This window comes from Sarcophilus harrisii, chromosome 3 (genome assembly GCF_902635505.1).
Source record: "Sarcophilus harrisii chromosome 3, mSarHar1.11, whole genome shotgun sequence".
NCBI classification, from domain to species: Eukaryota; Metazoa; Chordata; class Mammalia; order Dasyuromorphia; family Dasyuridae; genus Sarcophilus; species Sarcophilus harrisii.
The window spans coordinates 209,915,500-209,938,959 of NC_045428.1; the positions used below are offsets into that span (position 1 = coordinate 209,915,500).

A 23,460-nucleotide genomic window follows, 5' to 3' on the forward strand; every position below is an offset into this window, starting at 1 on the left:
ACTGCCATGAAGGATGGGGAAGAGAAAAAAAGTCCCTCTTACCTCGCCAATCTGAGGCGTATTATTTAAGTACTATTAAGAGTTGAATTCTTTACAGATTCCACAGATAGGATCTTGCTTTATAAAAGTCTCTGAAATGGGACTGAACCTTCTGGTAACCAAAAGCTAGTTCTCTGTAATTCTATAACATTTTACTGATGAGCTTCTTCATCAAAAAAATGTAATGAAGTGAAATTTTCCTTTAATTGTTCAAATATATGTGTTTATAGACATAACCACATACATATGTACAGTTTTTATCATGGTACAAGTTGGATAGAGCTTATGGTGGGCATGGACATAAAGGAATGTAAGGGTGTAGAGAAGTTTGATAGTTAAATAACACACCCCAAAGTAGGTGACTAGCTTCCTTGTTAGGCAGTGGATTAAATAAAACATGTGTATAGAGTCTCCCTGGGCATTGTTTTCTTCCATTTCTTTCCATAATTGAAAGTGGTAGATTGATAACTTGTGGAGTGGAACGGCAACTTCTGCCTCCCAAATTAAAAAAAAAAAGGAGATAAGAATTTATCCAATTAAGAGACAACAAAAATGCATTAGCTAATCTTTTATTACCTTCCTCTGTTATTAAGCTCTCATGGACTGTTTTCAGTCTATAACTAGTTAGTACATTCTACAAAAATCAAGATCCTGATTCTCTTCTTGAAAGCAAAAATGAGATGTGAATGGGCTGTCATCAGGAAAGAGAATTAGACTGCACTTAACAAAATTATTATTGTGAAAATTGTAGAGAAGTTTTTATGAAAATTCTTTTTGAGACTTATTTTTGAGCAAGATATATTACCACAGGAAATAAAAACTGGGGATATGGTAGTTTGAAGTACTCACTCCTGTGTTCAGCAGCCAGCTGGCAATAATCCTGGTTAAAAGTATACTCCAGAAGAATGCTTATCAGGTAAATAAGCATTATAACTGGGAAGGGAAGAGGTTTCCATTTTTTTCTCTGATATTTCATAGCTTTATTAGCAAATTTCCTTATAAGGAAATAAAATTTAAAAAAAAAAGCTATTTTTTCATTGTCTCATATCTAGTGATTGGAGACACTAAAACTTGAACCAAAATCCTCTGGCTCACTGTCTAGTATTTTTTCTCATTTCTTGTTTCCTACTCTTACCCCCTCTCCCCCTTTTACAAATTCACTCACTTTTGAAATCTAAATGCTACCAATATTTTAATAATACCTTGTTCAAACTTCCCTCCATTAGGATATTTCCTTTAGTATATCTTTAATTTTAAAATAGAAACCATTCTTGCCAACTTTTGAGTTTTTGTTTAAAAAACCTTTGGATGTGGAAGTTGATATAGTCCAACTGTATTTTATATTACATGGAATTACATGGAAATTACATGGAATTACATGGAAAACACTTGTAATTTTTAACAGGTGTTAGTGATGACAGAGAGGTAATAGGTCACAATCAATTGAATTCCATTCTTTAAGTCATGAAAATCTGGTTTTGGATTCTCTCTCAGCCTCTAATGTGTCCCAAGGCAACTCACTGGGGTTTAGGTAATAAATCATAAAGGATTGTGATATGTAGATAGAAGGAATTCCCATACCATGATTTCCTCACTTAGATGAAATTCAAAGATCCTTTGCATATTCATTGGTAATTGCATTCTTAAAAATGTTAGCTATTAATTCAAATCTTTACAACCATAGATAATCAAAATTTAATTTTCTGCTCTGGACAGTTTCTAAAATCATTTTCAGATGACTAATTTTCTATCAGGGAAAATGGGTAAGTGCACTGCATGCCCCTTGCCTCTCAAGGCAGATTTTAACTTCACTTATTCTTCATGTTTTTTTGATAAGCTGTGGATATATGTGTTTGCTTACAGAGTTATACTGACTTAAAGAGTTCGTTTCTTTTTTCTTTTTTTTAAATGGTTAATGAGCTCACTAAAGAAAAAGCAAGCATACTGAATAGAGATCCAACCTCAGAGTGAGGAAGACTAGGCTTTAAGTCTTACCTATGACACCTAGTGATCTCAGAGGCCTTAAGTCCCCTTTTATTACTTCAAGTTGAAGATCAAGTGCCTATCTCCAAAGCTAGAGGGAGTTTCCTCATTTTAAATGCTCTATACCAGTGAAATCACAGTTGGGAGTTGGGGAAGAATTCACTTTGAGATAAAGTAGACTTTGTAGGATGCTTTTTCTTTTGTTTTTCTTTATGGTGTATATATACATACATATATATATATATATATATATATACACACACATACACACATACATATATAATCTCTCTCTATATAGATATGTAAATATGGATAGATAGATATAATGTAGTTATCATTGACACCTGATAAAAATGAGGATGGCTGGATAATACATTTTTGCAATTAATTTAAGTTGGGGAGATTGGAAAAAATGATTAACAAAATAAGAAGCCACAGGATCCTCATGAATAATGGAAGGTCTTAGGGGATTTGTGGACAGTAGAGAAGTGACTTATAAAAAATTTTACTTTTTCAAGGGAGAGCTGTGAATCTAGTCCAGCTTCTAGGTATAGGTAAGCAGTGGGGAGGAAAACTTGAGGGCAACGGAGTGGTGGCTGACATTACTAGTTAAATGGCCATGTTGAGTCACCTAATTTCATCGGATAATAAGCAGCTCCAATCATTAAGATCTAAATGCCCTGTAGTATATTTCTCTGCTTTCCATATATGATAGCTAGATAGTCCTATGAAAAGTACTTTTTTTCTTTTTGTAGATTTATCTTTTTTTTTTCCCTTCCTAATATAGGATCTTGCCTTAAAAAAATAATGTTGCCTTTTTCTGGGAAAAGTAGAGAGAGAATTTTTTGAAAATGTGGTTGAGATTTATATAGTGTGGTACATGTAAATATAGTAGTGTGTGGATTTGTGCTTTCTTTTATTAATCTTATAAAATCCAAATATTCTACCCACATATATGTATAAATAAGAGGAAGTATTTCTTATTTTTTAAAAGGAAAAAACAATAAGATGCTTGAATTCATTAGTAGTTTCTTTGTTGTTATTTATATCTGATGCTTTTTTTTTTTTTTTCTGGTTTGGCCATAATGTCTTTAAATGGTTTGTTTCCTTTTTTAAAAATAGTTCTTAATGTTTTCATATCATATTCATTTCTCATTATGAGCCCATCCCAATGAGTTTTCCTTTTAATAAAATGAAAAAAAAAAGAAAAGAAAAAATGAAGAAAGCCATGATTGACTATATCAGCATATACACTATTCTAAATCCATAGCTCTCTGCCTCTGCTATGACCAAAGGCATATCATCTTTTCAACTATTCTCTGACCCATATTTGGTCATTTTAATTATAGAATATCAAAATGATTTCAAAATACACTAAAACATAACAATATAATTTAGTTCCATTGTTTTTATCCTTTTGTAATTGATACTAATTGAAATCCATAGTATTTAGGAAATTAATCCATTAGAATTTTATTTTATCCTTTCTTTTTCTCCTTTCTCCCTCTCTCTCGCCATCTGCTCTTCCTCTTTTTCTCTTTATTCCTTCCCTTCACTCACCTCCTGCTATAATGGCTTACATGGTTGAATGAAATATCATTTTCTTAGTTTTTGACTACAAAGTAATCACACTAAGTGGCTCCTTGGATTCATCCGTGGCAGTTCCCTATTTTGGCCAGTCCTAGAAAGTGATTTACCTGTCTTAAAGGTTTTTCATGAGTCAGAAATGCCTGTGCCAAATAGTATTTCATCCAAACTAACTTTTCCTCTGACAATAAAGTGAATGTATATCAAACTTATTTCATCATTAATTATTTTTGAATATCATAATAATATTTTGCCTTTTCATCTTATACAGGTAATTTCTTCTATTTATTTTTTCTCTAACTGATTCCAAATAGTGAATAGAGTACTAAATTTGGAGTCAGGAAAATATGGAGTCAGATGCCACACTCTGGCTGCATGACTGTTGGCAAGTCACATTTCCCCTAGGCTTTAGTACTATTATTGTAAAAAGCGAAAACTAGACATGCTGAACTCTGAAGTTTCTTACAGCTTGAAATTTTTGATGTTTTAATCTTCAAAATTAACCTAATGCACTCTACATAAGGATAAAAGCTAGATTCTCCCAGGGCAAAGACAACTATTGTAAGTTTAAATGACATCATAGTGCCCTAAAGGTTTCATATATTTTCTCAAAAAATAGAATTAACCCCTAGGGAAATATTTATGTAATGAGAATAAAAACCTATTAAATTGCATTCAATGTGAAAATGTTCAGGAAGTTATATAACTCATTCTTCCTTTTGCGAACATTTTTAAAGGTATTTGACTGAATTCACACCTTTTGGAGGGATTTCTCTGTTATTTTTAAAAATAATAATAGCTTTTATTTTTCAAAATGTATGCAAAGATAATTTTCAACATTTACCCATGTAAAACTTTGTGTTCCAAAATTTTTTCCTCCCTCTCTATCTCCTCCTTCCTCTATATCCCTCTTCCCAAGCAACCCAATGTAGATTAAACATGTGCAATTCTTCTAAGTATTTTTGCACATTTAACCTGCTATACAAGAAAAAGCAGATTAAAAAGGGAAAAAATGAGACAAAAAAGCAAACAGCAACAAAAACGTAAAAATATTATATTGTTATTCACATTCAGTACCCATAGTTTTTTTTTTTCTGGTTATAGATGACTTTCTACATCTTTTGGAGTCTCTTGGACTTGGACTGAATCACCACATTGTTGAAAAAGATCCAAGTCCATTATAATTGATCATCATATAATCTTCTTGTGGCTTATGTACAATGTTCTCTTGGTTCTGCTAACTTCACTTAGCATCAATTAGTGTGTCTCCTGGCTTTTCTAAAATCATCCAGCTGATTGTTTTTTATAGAACAATAATATTCCAAAACATTCATATATCATAACATATTCAGCCTTTCCCCAACTGAGGGGCATCCACTCAGTTTCTACTTCCTTGCCACTACAAAAAGAGCTGCTACAAGCCCCATGTGGGTCTTTTTTCCTTTCTTATCATCTCTTTGGGATACAGAACCAGCAGACACTGCTGTATCAAAAGGTATGTTTGGGCATAGTTACAAATTGTTCTCCTGAATGGTTGTATCAGTTTGCAATTTCACCAACAATGTATTAATATCCCCATTTTTCCATATCCTCTTCAGTATTTATCATTGTCTTTTCCTGTCATCTTAGCTAATCTGAGAGGTATGAATTCACATCTTCTCTCTGCTCCTTTCCATCATGTCTTAGTTCGACTGCAAAGAAACAACATTGCATAGTAGGTAGAAAGTTAGCTTTAATGCCATGGAGATGGACTTCAAGGTCTGTCTCTGAAACATGCTGACTATTTGACCCTGGGTAACTGTGGGCATTCTAGGAATTTCTCCAAAACTGTAAGTCCCAGAGAAAGTGCTGACTTGAATTGATAGAAGATATCTCTCATGTTGAAGTTCTTTATAATAATGAAATTATAGACCCAATCCCTACCCATACACATATAAAATATTGGCTTATATTCTTAGGGGGGTTCAATTCCATGTTTTATAGAAAAAGCTTTTACCTGAAATATTATTCTCCTTTTTTCTGCTTCTTTCTTACTCCCAATTTTCTACTGTACATTTCAATTATGATCTTTCAAGTTTATGAATAATAGTTGCTGATTATTATGTTACTACCATTTTTCCCTTTCTATAGTGGCATGAAAAATTGTCAAATAACATTTATTTGGTCTAGTATCTAGATTCAAATTTTAAACTAGACATGTTAATACATATTGCAGCTAATTGTTTAAAATTAGTATTTGACTAGAAGTTTTTCTAATAGTTATTTAAATTGGTATATACTAATCTAGATTCATTATTTTCATTTTTTGTGGGATACATATAGCTTCTTTTATTTAGTGATCCTGAATCATTTGATGAATTTAATAAATTGACCTGCCTTTTTCTTATAGTAATCTTCTATTTATTGAAATTTGCCACATCATAGCTTTCTATCCAAATTTAGATGCATTTGGTATCAGATTCTCTAGGTTATGCTATCTGCCATGAGAGAATTGAAAAGAACATAAAATGACAGAGTATTTAAAGGGATAATTAAACATGAGGAAAATAGAACAATCAAGGAGTAGTATATAATAGTTTCTAATTGGGTTAAGAGTAATAGGTTAGACTAAAAAAAAGGTTCTTAATATAAGATCTTAAAATAGCCTGAAAAGACCATTAATTGGAGTAAATGTGTTCTAGCTGATTAGTATTGGGAGAAAAGCTTCTATTTATCTCCCCTTCCCTAGAGAGAGAGAAACAGTTAAGAGGCAAGCACATCTTCCTACACAGTTCCTCAGGAAAAGTATAGAACAGAATGTGATTTGCAAAGGAACATGGTTACTTATGTGGGTCAGGAAGCAGCCAAACTATCAAAAACTATTAACTTTAAGAATAAAAATAGGACACATTTTTGAAATTTCATAAATCATTAACATTTATTTGTGTCATTTCCTCTCTTTCCTTTAATATTTTCACTTCAAAATTGGATTTGAGATAAAATTGGCGTGGGGTTGATAGTGAAAATTTCCCTTTTCTCTTAGCTAATTTTGATAGTTTTATTGAAGACTATCTTTATAATAGAAAAGTAGTGTTCAGATGTGGAATACTATGGAATTAGAATGAACTGTCTGACCCAGAAGAAGGGATATAAAAATATATTTTCTCCCACTTCTTTTGTAAATGTATGACCCTCAGTTTTCTTTCATGATCCTTACTGTCACTTTCATTTTTATGTAACTTAATTCAATATCCTTTGTAGAGCCTTTGCTCTTGACTCTGCAGTCACAGATTGTGATGATGCCTCCAAATTCTAGGCTGGAGAACTACTAGTGTTTAGTAAAAATTAAAGTTACTGAATATGGTTTTGTACTGGTAATAAAACAGCAACCAAAAAGCTAATTCTAGAAATGCTGGCTAGTATATTGCATTTGACATTTTTTATTTGTGTCATTTTACTATTTTATATGGATTTGACTTATAATCTTTTATTATCCTTTTCTGAGATGTTCTGTGATGGAATTTCTTTTTGCTGTAAATCAATATTGTAAGAGCTTCTTGGCAAACAATTCAAGTGTTTTCTAGTTGAGTCAGTTTCTAAGGACTCTTTGAGCCTCTTCATTGTTAAAGCTATTTTATACCAGTTAAAATTCATTAAGAAGTAATAAAAATCCATTTCCCATTTTTCAGTATCAATCATTTATTTAACTAAGTTAGACAGAAAATATTAATTGAATGTCATGTAATGCCTTCTCAGTTTTTATTTTATCTAAGTTGTTGATTTTGACTTTGTTATGCAATCAGTCCACAAGCATTTGTTAACTCACATTCGATAGAAAGAAAGACAATGACAGACAGCCCTGGTCTCAAAGGGAGAGGAAAAATGCAATTAATTTCATATCTACAAGGTATTTAGATAGCATTAATAGTTCAGGGTGGGATGTAGCACCAGAAAAGTACTTTGGCAGAAGGTGGTATTTGAGGGGAGTGTGTTCAAAGAAGCTAGAGAGAATAAGAGATTGGGTGGCAGCATATTCTGGGATTGGGAAATGGCTTGTGCAGAAAAATGGAGATGGAATATAGGTATAGTATTCAAGAACAGCATGGAAGTTAGCATTGCTTGATTCTGGAATAAATGCAGTGAAGTACAGTATAAAAATATAATAAAGGAAGGGGTTAGTTCATGAAGAGTTCTGAATGTCAATCCTAGAGATAAGGAAGGACCCTTAGAAGCTTATCAGTAAGTGGTGTTCAGATTTTTACTTTAGGGAAAATCATCAGTGTAATAAAGCTTTCAATTGGATTGTAATGATGGAGAGACATAGTAGGGAGAACAATTGGATGGTTATTGAAATAATCCAGGTGAGAGAAGATGAGCTCCTGAATTAGTTGGGATTGTGTGAGTGGAGAGGAAGGGACATATATGAAAGATGTTGTAAAGGTAGAATTGACAGCATTTAGCAACAGATTGGAATGTGTGGTGAATGAAGGTGAAGACACTGAGGTTGTGAAGCTAGGTGATTGGGAAGATAGTGCTACCCTCAGCAGTAACATAGAAACTTGGAGGGAGGGAATGATTTTTGTAGAAAGATAATTAATTCTGTTTGGGACATAGTATAATGCTTAAGGTACAATAATAATATCCCCATTTTTGAGATGAGTAAAGCTAGCTTAGGAGAGAGGCTAACACTGGGTTTATGAAAGACTAAATGAATGAAACAAACATTTTCAATTTCTTACTATGTATAAAGCACTATGCTAGTTTTGATAATGCAGCTAGAAAAATATGAGTTTCTGTTTTCGAGGAGCTCATATTCTAAATGGGGAGGTAGCATATGGAAGGCTTCAGCTGAAATTCAAATGGAAAAGTCCTACAATCTTTAGGGTATAGTGGCAAAGAAAATGTTAAGATTCTTCTTTAATGTTTCCATTGGTAAAATAACATCAGTTTCTGATGTTGACTGTGTGACAGTGCCAAGGATTTTGGTGATAAAAATTCTCTTTTGTGGATCCTTAATAGCTATGGCTACAGCACCTGTAGATGTACTATATCTCTACAGGGATTGCTTCCTAGGATAATGTCTCAATGTATTGATCTGGAAGCAATGCTATTCCCAAAGATATTAAATGTGAAATTCTAGGTTATCTCCTTCAGTGTCTGTATAAGAGTTAAGAGTTAAGATGGTGTGGTAGTGGTGGTTTAATTTACTGTGAATATGCTGCCTCCTGTCTATTCCCTAGGATGATTTCTTAGGTTTTCTGGTCTGGGGTGGTAAGGGGGTGGGATTGAAAATTAGCTGGGAATTGGTGGGAATGGATAGCTTTTTTTTATCTCCTTCTTACTATGACTGTGCAGGCTGAACTAGATAGAAGCAGGACCAGAGATCTAGGAGGTGCAATCATTCCTAGAATTCTTATACCTATCTGCCTGGTAGTGGCACTTGGTCAACAGTTTGTGGTGAACCCCTTTTCTGCAATGATGTCTCCCCACAGTGGGATTTCAGCGGGGTAGAGTAGAAGCATATATAGTCATTGAGAGGAGAGTGCTATTTTAAGATACAATGTCCTGGACTCTCTCTCAGGATCAAAGTGGTTGTAATTGTAACTTGCCTGCTTCTTATTGTCTCCCAGCTCTCTTTCAAAGTGATATGTTGTTTTCAAGGCTGGGAATCAACTAAATAGAGATCATAATTGAATTGATTGATGTTGATGAATCATTATAGAGCAAAAAGACAAGAGAACATAGGATTGGGTTCTATGGGACACTCAACTATTGCTGAGTGTGAAATGAAAATCTAATACAAAGAATGAGGAACAATCAGATAGGAGCATAACACATTTAGTTATCGGTATTCCAAAAACCTAGAGAGGAAAAAAATAAGAAGCTTGTAGAAGGAGAAGGTGATCAACTTTGTCATAGTGCAGAGTGTTCAAGAAGGATGAAGATTGAAATATACCCACCAGATTTGGCAATTAAGAAAATATTGATAACTTTGGAAAAGGATGTTTCAGTTGAATGATGATACCAAAACCAGTTTGCCGAAAGGTTAGAAAAGAGTAAAAAGAGAAAAGCAGAAGAAATGCCAAATATGGACAATTGTCATAAGAAGATTAGCCATGAAGGTGATACTAGATATGGTATCTTTTTTTATTAATTAAAACTTCTTTTATTTACAAAGTATATGCATGGGTAATTTTTCCAACATTGACCCTTACATAACCTTTTGTTCCAAATTTTCCCCTCCTTATCCCCACCTCCTCCCCTAGCTGGCACATAGTTAATACATGTTAAGTATGTTGAAATACATGTGAGATCCAATATATGTATATGTATTTATACAGTTATTGCATAAGAAAAATCAGATCAAGAAGGAAGAAAAAGAAAAACTGATAAAGAAAACAAAATGCAAGTAAATAACAACAGAGAGAATGAGAATACCATGTTGTGGTCCACACTCTGATCTCATGGTTTTCTTTATGGGTGTAGATGGCTCTCTTCATCACTGAACAAGTGGAATTGGTTTAAATCATCTCAATGTTGAAGAGAGCCACATCTATCAGAATTGATCATCTTATAGTCTTGTTGTTGTTGTATATAATGATTTCCTGGTTCTGCTCATTTCACTTAGTATTGATTCATGTAGGCCCCTCCAAGCCTCTCTGAAATCATCCTGCTGGTCATTTCTCACAGAAAAATAGTATTCCATAGCATTCATATACCATAACTTATTCAGCCATTCTCCAATTGATGGACATCTATTCAGTTTGCAGTTTCTTGCTACTACAAAAAGGTGTGCCACAAACATTTTTGCACATATGTGTCCCTTTCCCTCCTTTAGGATCTTTTTAGAATATAATCCCAGTAGAAACATTGCTAGATCAAAGGGTATGGACAGTTTGATAACTTTTTGAGCCTTGTTCCAAACTGCTCTCCAGAATGGTTGGCTCCATTCACAGTTCCACCAGCAATGTATCAGTGTCCTAGTTTCCCTATATCCCTTCCAACATTGATCAGCATCATTTCCTGTCATCTTAGCCATAAATATGGTATCTTAAAGTAGATAGTATTCTGGTTATAGGTAGCAAGAAGGGAACCTTGAATTAAGAAGAGACTGAAGTTGAGAGAGGGGGTATGATAGTGGGGGGAATTTTTTGGAGAAATTGGGAAGGAATAGGAGTAACAAAAAAGTTGGTTATGAACAGAAGAAAGGATAGTTATTTATCCCAAATTAAAATGAAGGAAGAGCTACTCAGTGATGGAGGAGTAGAGGGGAAAATGTCTGAAGGATATAAGATGAGGAGGAGAAAAATTTTCATCCAATGGCTTTAGTTTTTTTTTTTTTCCGGTAATTTACTAGGTAAGTTCCTTTAGCTTGTGGGAGTGGAACAGGAGAATGCCATGGGAGACTTAAGGAGAAATATGAAAATTATGAAAAATGGGATATCATTCAATAAAGGAGAGATTTTCTTGCTGTAGTGAGGACCCAGTTGAGATTAGAGAACATAAATTTATAATGTAATCAATTAGCTTGTTTAATGCATTTTTCAGCTCCATTTGGCATCAGTTAAGTAGGATCAAATGAGACAAATGGTGGGAGTAATTCAAAGTTGGACTTTATTTAGGTGTGATTAGATAAGAGTACAAAAGAACAAGACTAACAATCTAACTAGTTGATGATCTAACCGCATAGCAGATGATTTGCAATTGTCTTCCACATCAATAACCTGTTGCTTTTAAAAATATATTAGTTTCCTTTTTCCTTTTTTCTTTTTTTGGCAATATTTTTCAATGTTTACTGTATCTACCACTTCTCCCTTGAGGAAAATAAATCATACCATATGTTACGTTTACCTTTTTCATTTCTAAATACAGAATCATGTTTTCCAACATGTTTTGTATTGTCTTTCTCTTTGATCACTTTCAAATAAAGTCACCAAGTATTGATTCAATTATTTTTTCCCGGAGCTAGAGTTAGGAGACTGTCAACCTATTTCAGGTTCATATTGATTTGTTTTGAATGTTCTTTTCAAATGTTTAACTGAATTTATCTCTTTAATCATTTATAACATGTTCATTAATAAATTGTCATTATATTTAATGTAGCCTTTTATTTATACATATAATGAACTTTGCTGAGAAAAAATGACTGAATTTCCTATGAAATGATATTATTTGTTACTATTGGGTACATGATGAAAATACCTCACCTAGTCTCATTTTTTGCCTTTTCAAAGATTACCTTTGAATTTGTCAACTTTATAGGTGTATGTTTTGCTTCATTTATAAGAAGAAAATCTATATCAGTGTATCAAATGTATCAAATCATTCTATAAGTAGCATCTGTAAATGAATTGGTATAATATTGATGTTACTTTTAGTAATCTTTCTCCCTTTTATGTTACCCTCATTGTAGAAGGAAGAAGGGAGCTTCTCAGGAAGGACAGCCATTTTGTAATTTTTATTTTTCATGCATTTCCATTAACAAAAAAATTCATCACTTAATGAATGCCAAATCTTTTTTTTGTTTTCTTTTTTGTTTTTGTGAATAACTTTTCTACATTTAGCTAGACTAGCACATTTGTATATACAAATTCAAACCAGCAAATGTGGTCTTAGTAAGAATGTCTATCTTTGTTTACCTCATAATGCTTTACCCATATTAGCCTATTTATGCATTTTCCTGAATGAAGAGATATACTCTAAATATCAGTCTTCATTTGGTAAAGTTAAAAAAAATAATATATGAACATAACACTGGTTTTGTCTTTCAGACTGTCATGCTTGTTATGACCAAATGAATATAAATCTTAATAAGCACCATCTACAACAGATATTGATTTTTTTTCTTCAGGTAGAGATTAGCATTTCAAAAGATAAGTTTGTTCACACTGACCAAATTTATTATGTGATTATCAATTTTTTAGGTTATGGGAACCTCAAAGACCATCTAGTTCAAAGCTTTCATTTTATAGTTGAAAAACCTGAAGGCAGGGAAATTAAAGGTTAAGGGATTTCTCATAGTTCAGAGACATGTGCTTTATGAACATAAATAATGTAAACAAATGTAGACATTTTCATTTATTTGTGATTTTACTTGACCTGTTTGTAAGGATTTGGAGTAGCAAAGACATAAATACACAAACATTAAAAAAATGAAAACATAAGAATAAAGATAGTCATAAGATTAAGAGATGGAAGGACTATTAGAAAGTATTGTTAAAAATATCCATTTTATAGATGAAAAAGCTGAAGTTCTGAGAGAAGGAAGAACTTATTCAAATTTAGACATATTTAGAAAGAAGCAAGCCACTTGTCTTGTGATTATCTACATTTTCTCTAGAAAAGCCTATATTTCACATAAATTTGGATAAATCTTGTGGAAAATCTTACAGATGGTATAAATATGATCATGGGTGAAAAGCTTTAAAAAAAAACTATTTGTAAACATAGGTCTATCCATGAATATTTAACAACCTGGTTTTCTCCCAAAAAATGAGCACATGGTGCCTTTTAAAGGTTAATCTGAATTACTTATGTTGTCCCTATCACCTTTTAAAGTGTAGAAATCAATAAAACATTAAGTCAAACCCTGATTTGTATCTCTTGCTTATTTCTGAGATGGAAATGCTCACACTGAAAGTTTAATAATATGTTTTTGTGAACTAGTTCAACTAGCTCAAAGTGCCAGATTACCACTGTATGTAAGATACTTTAGCTTAGAGTCACTTTCTTTTTCTTCTCTGTTAAAATCTGATATTATTCTCTACTTGTCTTAAATAATAAGGAAGAACTTCCTTGCAGTAGCAAAAACTGCTTCTAAATTTTTATCTACAAATTATCTACATTTTTCATTTTCTGCAACTATATTTTTTTCATAGGAATTAATCAATGAACAAACATTTATTAGATTCTTACTATATGGCAAGAACTATGCAAAGTTCTTGTGCTATGAAGACAAAAGAGAAATTATCTCATGTCCTAATGGAGCTTTCATTTTAACAGAATATACAAGTACATATATAAGTAGATACAAAATACATACAAAAGAATCAACAATTTAGTTAAAAAGAAGATAAAAATTAAGTGAAGGAGGAAGAAGAGAAGGTTACACTAATAATTAGGCAACTAGCAGAGGCCTCATAAAAATAGCATTTGAGCAAAATCGTAAGGGAAACAATGATAGTGTAAAGAAGAGCATTACAGGTACATAGAAAATCTTTGGAAAGGCTTTGCACAGGGCACAGGACACAGAGTATTAGATGTGAGCATCAAAAAGGATTGTTTCAACTGTAGAGTGCAGAAGGACATAATGTATAATAGGGCTATAAAAGTTCGATGGCACCAAGTTTTAAGGAGCTTTTAATGCTAATCTCAAAGCCAAGCAATTTTATGTAATATTAGAGATGACAAAACCACTGAAGCTTGATTAGTTGAGTTGTGGTACTTTAGAGCTATACATTAGGAAAATTAATTTGGTGATTGTGTGGAGGATGGATTCAAAGCATGAAGGGATTTGAGGCATAAAAAACGAATAAGTGACTATTCTAATGATTTAATAAAGAGGTGATAGGATCCTTAATTAGACTCATGGCTGTATGAATAACTATGATATATGTGAGTGATGTTGTGGTTATAGAAATGACAACATTTGTCAACCAATTGAATTTGAGGGGTGAGTGAGAATGAGGACTTTATGATTATATTAAATTTATGAGCCTCAATGACTAGAAGGATAGTGATGATGTTAACAAAAATCTGAAGTTCTAAATAGGCCTCAGTTTTGGGAGAAAGAAAAAAAGTTTTGTTTTGAATATGGTGTTTAAGATGCATATAGGACAACCAGTTAGAAATATTGATAAGGTGATTGATAATGCAGTTGATAATGTGAAACAGACTTTGATTTATATCCAGACCTGAAAAAGTGATTTTTACAAATATAATAACTGAATTTATGTAGGACCAAATCTATTAGTTACCCAAATAAACCTATTTTGTAAAGAAATCTTAATGCATATGTGTAGGAAAGTACATCAATTTAAAAAGTCAGGTTCTTGGAAAACATTTTAATTTTTTAAATACATCATTATTTTAAAACAATATTGACCATATATGCAAAAAACCAAAATTGTTTAGTACCTTTTTTCATTTAAATCAAATATAATGGGTAAAATATCATAATAAATTTTCATTTTTATTGCATTGGAAAAGAATCAATTTTTAATGTTAGCAACATCAACAGACTGTCTCTCCACCATTACTACACTGTCAACCATTGCCTTCTACCTCTCCATTCTCCTTCAGCTGAATTGAGTCCAAGTATAATCAGTAATTCCTGGTTACTTTTCCATGTGTAACCATTTTTATGCCTTTGAACTGGAGATGATCTGCCTTATGCTAAAAATTGATAATGTCAATCATTAAAAGGATGCCTGGAAATTTAGATATGCCCAATCACTTGGCTTAAACACTCTTAAGAATGGGTAGCAATTAGTTTAGTAAGAAAAGGCAGGAATGAATACTTATGGGAGTTCTTTTATCACTTCTTTTGAGTACTGCTAAATGTTCTTTGAAAAAATACAAGATACTATTTTTTTTCATATTGAAATGAAAAGCAATGAGATACAATTTCAGAGACCACTTCACTCAATTTTTTTATTGCATTTACTCTGACCCAAGAGATGTGTTATATGATACAAGGCAGATTATAATTATTTATTTAGTAGCAATAACAGACAGCAAGTATTAGAAAAGTTCAAAATGTTTAAAATGCAAAAACCACTTGAATAAGATACTCTTGACTTGAGCCCTCATTTTGTATGCCACTAGTTTTATTCTCACTGACAATTCCCTATGACAGAGCAAAACTGGATTCTTAAGGAGAAACTTAAAGCTAGATTTTTCTGATCTCTGGTCTATCACTATATTTATTATGCCATGTTATTTCCAAATATGGAAAGAACTAATCATAGTAGTAACTCTAGAGTATTACTTAGGAAATGATGTGATGAATGTATTTGAGAAAAAAGACATTTGAAGTAGGAAGACCAGTAAAAGTGCCATTTTAAGTTGTATTGAGTCTTAATGAAAGGATGTTTGTAGAGACCCAAGACAGGGAAACTGGTTAGGACACTCTTGGTTAGTTTAGTGATAAATGTTTGAATTGTGGTGGAGATATATGGGAAATATCATATGCATAAAATGGAGATAGTTTAACTATATGGTAGTGAGGAAAAGTAGCAATTAAGCACATAATAGTTAATAAATATTTATTGACATATTATTGACTATTTGTTTGATCTTTGTGAAATATTCTGACTTGCCCAAATAATAGTAATAAATAATAAGAAGAATGATATTTTTTCTAAAAAAAAATGAAGAAACGAATAAGAAAAACTGCTATTAATTTTGATCATGATTCTGATGAATAAAGAGGAAGAAGTTACTGAAGTAAAAGAAAATTTGTGAGCAAATCCCTATGATTTTGGAATTAGAAATAGATGAAGAATGGAAAATCAGGCATAATACTATATACATACACACACATATACATAAAGTCTTGAAGCATCACAAATGATGATAATGAAAAAGAGTGAGTACTATTTGAAGAAATTAGTGTGGAAAATGATAATTCATATTTTTCTATTGTTTTAACATTTTTAGAGTACTACTGAATAATGAAATAAATGGCAAAAATAATGCCAGTGTTTTAAATGATTTTGAAAAGGAGATGGCCAAACTTAGAATGGAATTGTGAAAATCTTTTGTTTTTGAGCTTGGTCATACAAATTTAACTAATGGATAAGTTGTTCTATATAAGAATGATTTTTTAAAAGTTGGATTCTGCTATGAACAATATGAAAAAATTTATGAATATTGTTCATAGCAAATACTACTGCTATAATGGTATTTATCTATCTGTTATATGTCTGCTAAGTCTATTGACTTAGTGTTTACCTTTGTGAAATGAGATTTAGAAAAAGAAAAGACAAAAATGTAATGGCTGTGGTAGAAAAGAACCTAGACAAGTAAACTATTTTTGAGACTAAGGAAAGAAATTTCAAGAAAAAAAGGAATAGTTTCTATTACCATGCTACAGAGGTTAAGAAGAATTAGAACTGGGAGATGACAGAAAAGTTCCTTGAATTTGGTGAGTGATTAATATAAGAACAAAGTAAGGTGATGAAACCAGAAGCTCAAGATGAGGATTATTTATCTTGAGTTTATTCATAAATCTCAGCTATTTCTGTGTATATTTTGAAGATATTGTATATTTCACATTACTTAAGTCATTAATATCTTAAATGTTATATTATTCTTTAGATCAATGATTACTATGCACTGAAAGATACTTTTAACAAAATATTATTAAATACAGAAGTAAAATTAAAAAGAAAAACAGATACTTATTATTGGCCAATTTGATAGACCCAACAGATAAAATTTCTCCAATAAAAAGCTAAATGGATATTATTAATTAAATCAACCTTTATATCAGGCACAAAAATGTTAAAAGATGTGAAATCTTCACATTTGCTTATTGCTAGTCATTAGCTTTTTCATGAATAGAATATATTAGCATCTATGCTATCAGTGAAAGTGGTAAAAGGAAAATATCCATATAATAGACTATTCACCAAGCTTCTAGTTAAAAGAAATACAGTTTCTTTTCAGAGTCAAATGTCCACACACACACATACATACACACCCCATACATACAATTGTATCTTCAAAAGAAATTGTCTCATCATTACTAATCCCTTCATTAGTAGAAATTATAACCTAGCCACATCTTATTCAATGCAGTTTTTATTCCTGTGTCTAATAAAAGTGATAGTTGTCCAAAGTAATCCCAATAGATTTTGAACAGAAAATGCCATCTGCATCCAGAAAAGGAACGGTGGAGGGTGAATGAAAATCAACACATTCTATGTTCACTTCTTTTTCTGTATTTTTTCTCTCTCCCATAGTTTTTTATGCTATTATTTTTCTCTCCCAGCACGATTTAAAAATCAATGTGTATTAAAACATAAATACATTTTAAAAATAAAATAAAATGATAATTGGTACTTGTTACCTAGATAACTATAGTTAAGTCATATAGTTAAGACATATTAAAATCTTGCTATCTTTTGATCATTGTTCCACGTCATGTGAGCAAAGCAATTCATCTATCTCAAAGTAAAATTTGTCCTTAAAGTGTCTTCAGTTTGTTTTAATGACTCTTTTAGAGGTGTTAAGAAAGACTATTTAGGGGAGGTATAGGTTTATTCACAGAGCAGCTAAAATCAAAGCAAACAATCATTTATTGGGACTCTTAAACATTACTACTAACTTTTGCAATAAATTCAGAATGACTAGATGATGCATGAATTACCTACTCTGCTTTGGTAGGAAATAATGGAATTTTTTGTTTGACCTAGTCACATTATGGAGTGCTTAAATTGGTTTTAGCCATGTCTCAAATAGAATTTCTTCCAGAGTAATCGAACACAATTGTATTAGTTTCCGGCTAATGTAGTTCACTTAAGGCTTGACCAATAAATGACTTTTCTAAAAATGCACAATCAAATTCAATCATAACGATTTTTTTCTTTGGTGTTTGATTCAACAAACATTTTAGTAAGCACCTACTATGTGTAAGAAACTGTACTAGGGATGAAAACAAAAAAGGAAATATATTATATCCTAAATAGTCTTATATTAATTCCCTAAGATATCTTTGTCATCTTCTGTCCCTAGTAAGCTATCTTTTGTTTTAAAAAAAATTTAAAAAAGAAGGGAGAAAAAAGAAATTTGACAAAACTCACAAAAAAATCTACCATTTCTGGCAGTATTTTTAATGTTCCATATAAAAAGGTTCACTTTCTTTGGAGCCAAGGGAACTGTTCTCTGGAGCTAAGCAAAATCTTTCAAGGAAAGAGAATATCATATTTTCATATAATTTTTACATAGCACCGTCAGTTATGGAATTTTTTTTAATGTGTTCTACTTCAGTGGAGAATAATAGAACTTCTCTTTTGTTAAAGAATGTCATTTATTACAAGTGAAACATTTAAAATTTAGAATATCTTGTTAAAGTAAAAAAGTTAACAACTTTTTGGATGTCACTTAAAAAACTATATATAGGTAATATAATTACTAAAAATGAACCTTCAACATGTCCAAAACATACTTATCACTTTACTGAAATCATAATTGGTACTTTAGTCTATATTATATTTCAAAGTAAATTAATCAGGGTTCAAAAACTGTGAAAGAGAACAGGGAAATATTTGTATATGTGCACATGTACATGTATGTTTGTTTATAAATAAGTCATCTCAAAAATGTTTATATTAATTCTCTTATGAAGTTCTATTTTCATGCTTCATTGTATCATGGAAAAGACCCGCAATTATCCATGGCTGTATCAAGGGAACCAATCTCTCTCAGGTCAGACTAAGCTGGAAACGCTTTGGGTAATTGGAGAGGCTTAATATCGAGATATTGGTCACTAAGTGTATTCTTGTTTATAAGTTTCATTTTTTCCTGTATAGTCTTAACAATACATGAAAACTCTCCATTATATGTAGGTATGAAAGGGCTTTCATATTTTGTGGAGAGAGTAGAAATGTATGAATCATTTGAAATTCAAAAATCCCAGTCTTCTGGGAAGTCTAGAAAATTAAATATTAAAGGAAGAGGAGGAGGAGGACAGGTAAACAATAAATGATGAGTTTATAGTAGTGCATTTCTAAAGATAGCGAGTTGCTCCCATACTATACTTCTTTGGTCTCAAGATGACTCCAGAACCATCATGGAACACTTGAACTATCCCACCTCTGTGTGATCAAACTGGTATGGGTAAGCCTGATTTCTTATCATAGAAATTGAGACTGAAAGGGATGATAGGAATCATTTAGTCCCAGTATTTCCTTTTATGATTAAAGAAACATCACACAGGTAGTAGCAGCAGAACCAAAATTTGAAACTCAGTTTTCTTTTTCTCAAAACAACTTTATTTTTCTATACTATGCCATCTATGATATATGAATATTTTAAAAATCCAGTCTTGGTTATTGGATATTCTTGTTTATTTCTTGGAAAGTTAAAGGCTTTAGCAATTAGTGTATAACATTTTAATAACTTCTCAAAATTTAATATATTAAATAATTTAATATATTTAAATTAAAGATTGGGACAGAGAATTATCCTTCCAGAAGATGTATCAGATTATCCTAGTATTAACCTGCTTAATTAAGTTCTCCTTAATAAACATTCTGTGTTTAGAGAAAGCTTCATACCTTAAATCATAGAATCAGAATTGTAAGAGACTACAAAGTTATAAGGGATGTTAACATGATCTGTCCAGCTACATCATTTTATGAATAGATAAACTGAGGCTGAAAGAGGATGAGGGTCTTGCCCCAGGACACATACTAGTTGCTGACAGAATTGGGACTAAATTTGTATAACTTTGTGCCCAGTTATTATTCTGCTCTTTTGCGCACATCTTTTTTTTTATTTTTTTTTTTTTATTTAATAGCCCTTTATTTACAGGATATATGCATGGGTAACTTTACAGCATTAACAATTGCCAAACCTCTTCTTCCAATTTTTCACCTCTTACCCCCCACCCCCTCCCCCAGATGGCAGGATGACCAGTAGATGTTAAGTACATTAAAATATAAATTAGATACACAATAAGTATACATGACCAAAACGTTATTTTGCTGTACAAAAAGAATCAGACTCTGCAATATTGTACAATTAGTTTGTGAAGGAAATAAAAAATGGATGTGGGCATAAATATAGGGATTGGGAATTCAATGTAATGGTTTTTAGTCATCTCCCAGAGTTCTTTCTCTGGGCATAGCTGGTTCAGTTCATTACTGCTCCATTGGAAATGATTTGGTTGATCTCCTTGCTGAGGATGGCCTGGTCCATCAGAACTGGTCATCATATAGTATTGTTGTTGAAGTATATAGTGATCTCCTGGTCCTGCTCATTTCACTCAGCATCAGTTCGTGTAAGTCTCTCCAGGCCTTTCTGAAATCATCCTGTTGGTCATTTCTTACAGAACAGTAATATTCCATAATATTCATATACCACAATTTATTCAGCCATTCTCCAACTGATGGACATCCATTCAGTTTCCAGTTTCTAGCCACTACAAAAAGGGCTGCCACAAACATTCGTGCACATACAGGTCCCTTTCCCTTCTTTATAATCTCTTTGGGATATAATCCCAGTAGTAACACTGCTGGATCAAAGGGTATGCACAGTTTGATAACTTTTTGAGCATAGTTCCAAACTACTCTCGAAAATGGTTGGATTCGTTCACAACTCCACCAACAATGCATCAATGTCCCAGTTTTCCCGCATCCCCTCCAACAATCATCATTATTTTTTCCTGTCATCTTAGCCAATCTGACAGGTGTGTAGTGGTATCTTAGAGTTGTCTTAATTTGCATTTCTCTGATTAATAATGACTTGGAGCATCTTTTCATATGACTAGAAATAGTTTCAATTTCTTCATCTGAGAATTGTCTGTTCATATCCTTTGACCATTTTTCAATTGGAGAATGGCTTGATTTTTTATAAATTAGAGTTAATTCTCTATATATTTTGGAAATGAGGCCTTTATCAGAACCTTTGACTGTAAAAATATTTTCCCAGTTTATTGCTTCCCTTCTAATCTTGTCTGCATTAGTTTTGTTTGTACAAAAACTTTTCAGTTTGGTATAATCGAAATTTTCTATTTTGTGATCAGTAATGATCTCTAGTTCTGCTTTGGTCATAAAGACCTTCCCCTTCCACAGGTCTGAGAGGTAAACTATCCTATGTTCCTCTAATTTATTAATAATTTCATTCTTTATGCCTAGGTCATGAACCCATTTTGACCTTATCTTGGTGTACGGCGTTAAGTATGGATCAATGCCTAGTTTCTGCCATATTAGTTTCCAATTTTCCCAGCAATTTTTATCAAACAGTAAGTTCTTATCCCAAAAGCTGGGATCTTTGGGTTTGTCAAAGACTAGGTTGCTATATTTGTTGACTGTTTTATCCCTTGAACCTAATCTATTCCACTGATCAACTAATCTATTCCTTAGCCAATACCAAATAGTTTTGGTAACTGCTGCTCTATAATATAATTTTAGATCTGGTACAGCTAAGCCACCATTGGGTTTGTCAAAGACTAGGTTGCTATATTTGTTGACTGTTTTATCCCTTGAACCTAATCTATTCCACTGATCAACTAATCTATTCCTTAGCCAATACCAAATAGTTTTGGTAACTGCTGCTCTATAATATAATTTTAGATCTGGTACAGCTAAGCCACCTTCATTTGATTTTTTTTTTCATTAATTCCCTTGAAATTCTTGACCTTTTGTTTTTCCATATGAATTTTGTTGTTATTTTTTCTAGGTCATTAAAATAGTTTTTTGGGAGTCTGATTGGTATAGCGCTAAATAAATAGATTAGTTTAGGTAATATTGTCATCTTTATTATATTTGCTTGCCCTATCCTCTTTTGTGCACATCTACATGTCTGGAAATGATCTTGGACTTTGAGAATCACTCTCCTTGTTTTTGCTGAGTAGATGATGACTGGCCATGCAGATATGATGTTTTATTACTTCTTTTTCCTAAAATGAAAACTTTTTTTGGAAGAAATTTGCCATTTGATCAGACTGGAAATGAATACAAAGAATAATACCACTTTTTAAGTTCATGATTTGAATGTCAGTTAAAATAGAGAACAAGGCAAACTTATTTAATAATAATCCTGCATGTTTATAGTTTGTTATGTTATTTTGAGTATATATTTGAGGAAACATCCATAAGAGTTAATCATTTTTGGCACTATTCAAATTTTTATGTGGAATTTGCTTTCTTTTTAAGCTCATATTTGTGCTCCTTTTCTGTCAAATGCATGCATTTAAAAATATACCACATACAAACATCTATATACAGTGAGGAATAGTCTCAAATGCTGTAATGCATGTATTTATTTATTTATTAAGAGTTGGGTTTCAAAAACATTGGCTATTTAAAAAATTCTATTATTTAATTATGCAAACTCAGTACACTGATGTGTTTGTTTCTGATCTATTGAAAATGTGAATTGAACCTTAAAATGCCTTGAAAGAGGGACTGGTTGAAAGCTTAGGGGCTTTCAAGGATATTGATTCAACCAAGCATAATGTCATCACCTGATTTTCTTTTGGCTCTCTTAACTATTTAGAGGCTTTATCTATTTATGGCAGAATCCCAAATGTTTTATCAAATAGAAAACAAAAAACTATACTAAAACCATCAGCTATTTTCTCTATAATTTCCCCCTATTTCTAAAGCTTTTAATATGTTTAAATGAATATTTATTTAACTTACTTAAAGGCTGTAATTATTATCAGATGTGAAAAATCTATTCCCCTCCAAAAAACTACATTGCTACTCTACAAAGAAGAAACAAAGGAAAATAGCACACTTTTTCCTTTCTCTTCTAATGTACATCTTTCAAAGAAATAAAATACATATTTTAGATATTAAAAACTCCCCAATACTTCACATTAGTTTCAAGTTTTATATTTATACTTAACTTCACAATCTCTAGAACATTGCATTTAAAATTCCTTGAGAGTAGGACTTATTTAATAAAATTTTATATTGGTATCTCCAGCACTTGCCACAGTGGCTGGCACTTAGTAAGTGCTTAATAAATGCTTGTTGATTTTTGATGATTCTTGGGAATTGCTTTCCTCTCTTGGATGAAAGGGCATCATTTACAATAACTCTATTAGAATGTACTAAACATAAACCACAGTACAGCATAGTACACAGTAAAAATTTTGGTTCAAGTTTGCATCTGATAAGTATTCTATGACCTTAG

General features: G+C 31.9%; 1 protein-coding gene across 3 annotated transcripts in view; it reads left to right on the plus strand.

Annotated features, from left to right (window-relative positions):
* Positions 1 to 23,460, plus strand: part of NLGN4X (neuroligin 4 X-linked) — a 444,496-nt gene that overhangs the window by 75,098 nt on the left and 345,938 nt on the right. The window lies entirely within an intron of this gene.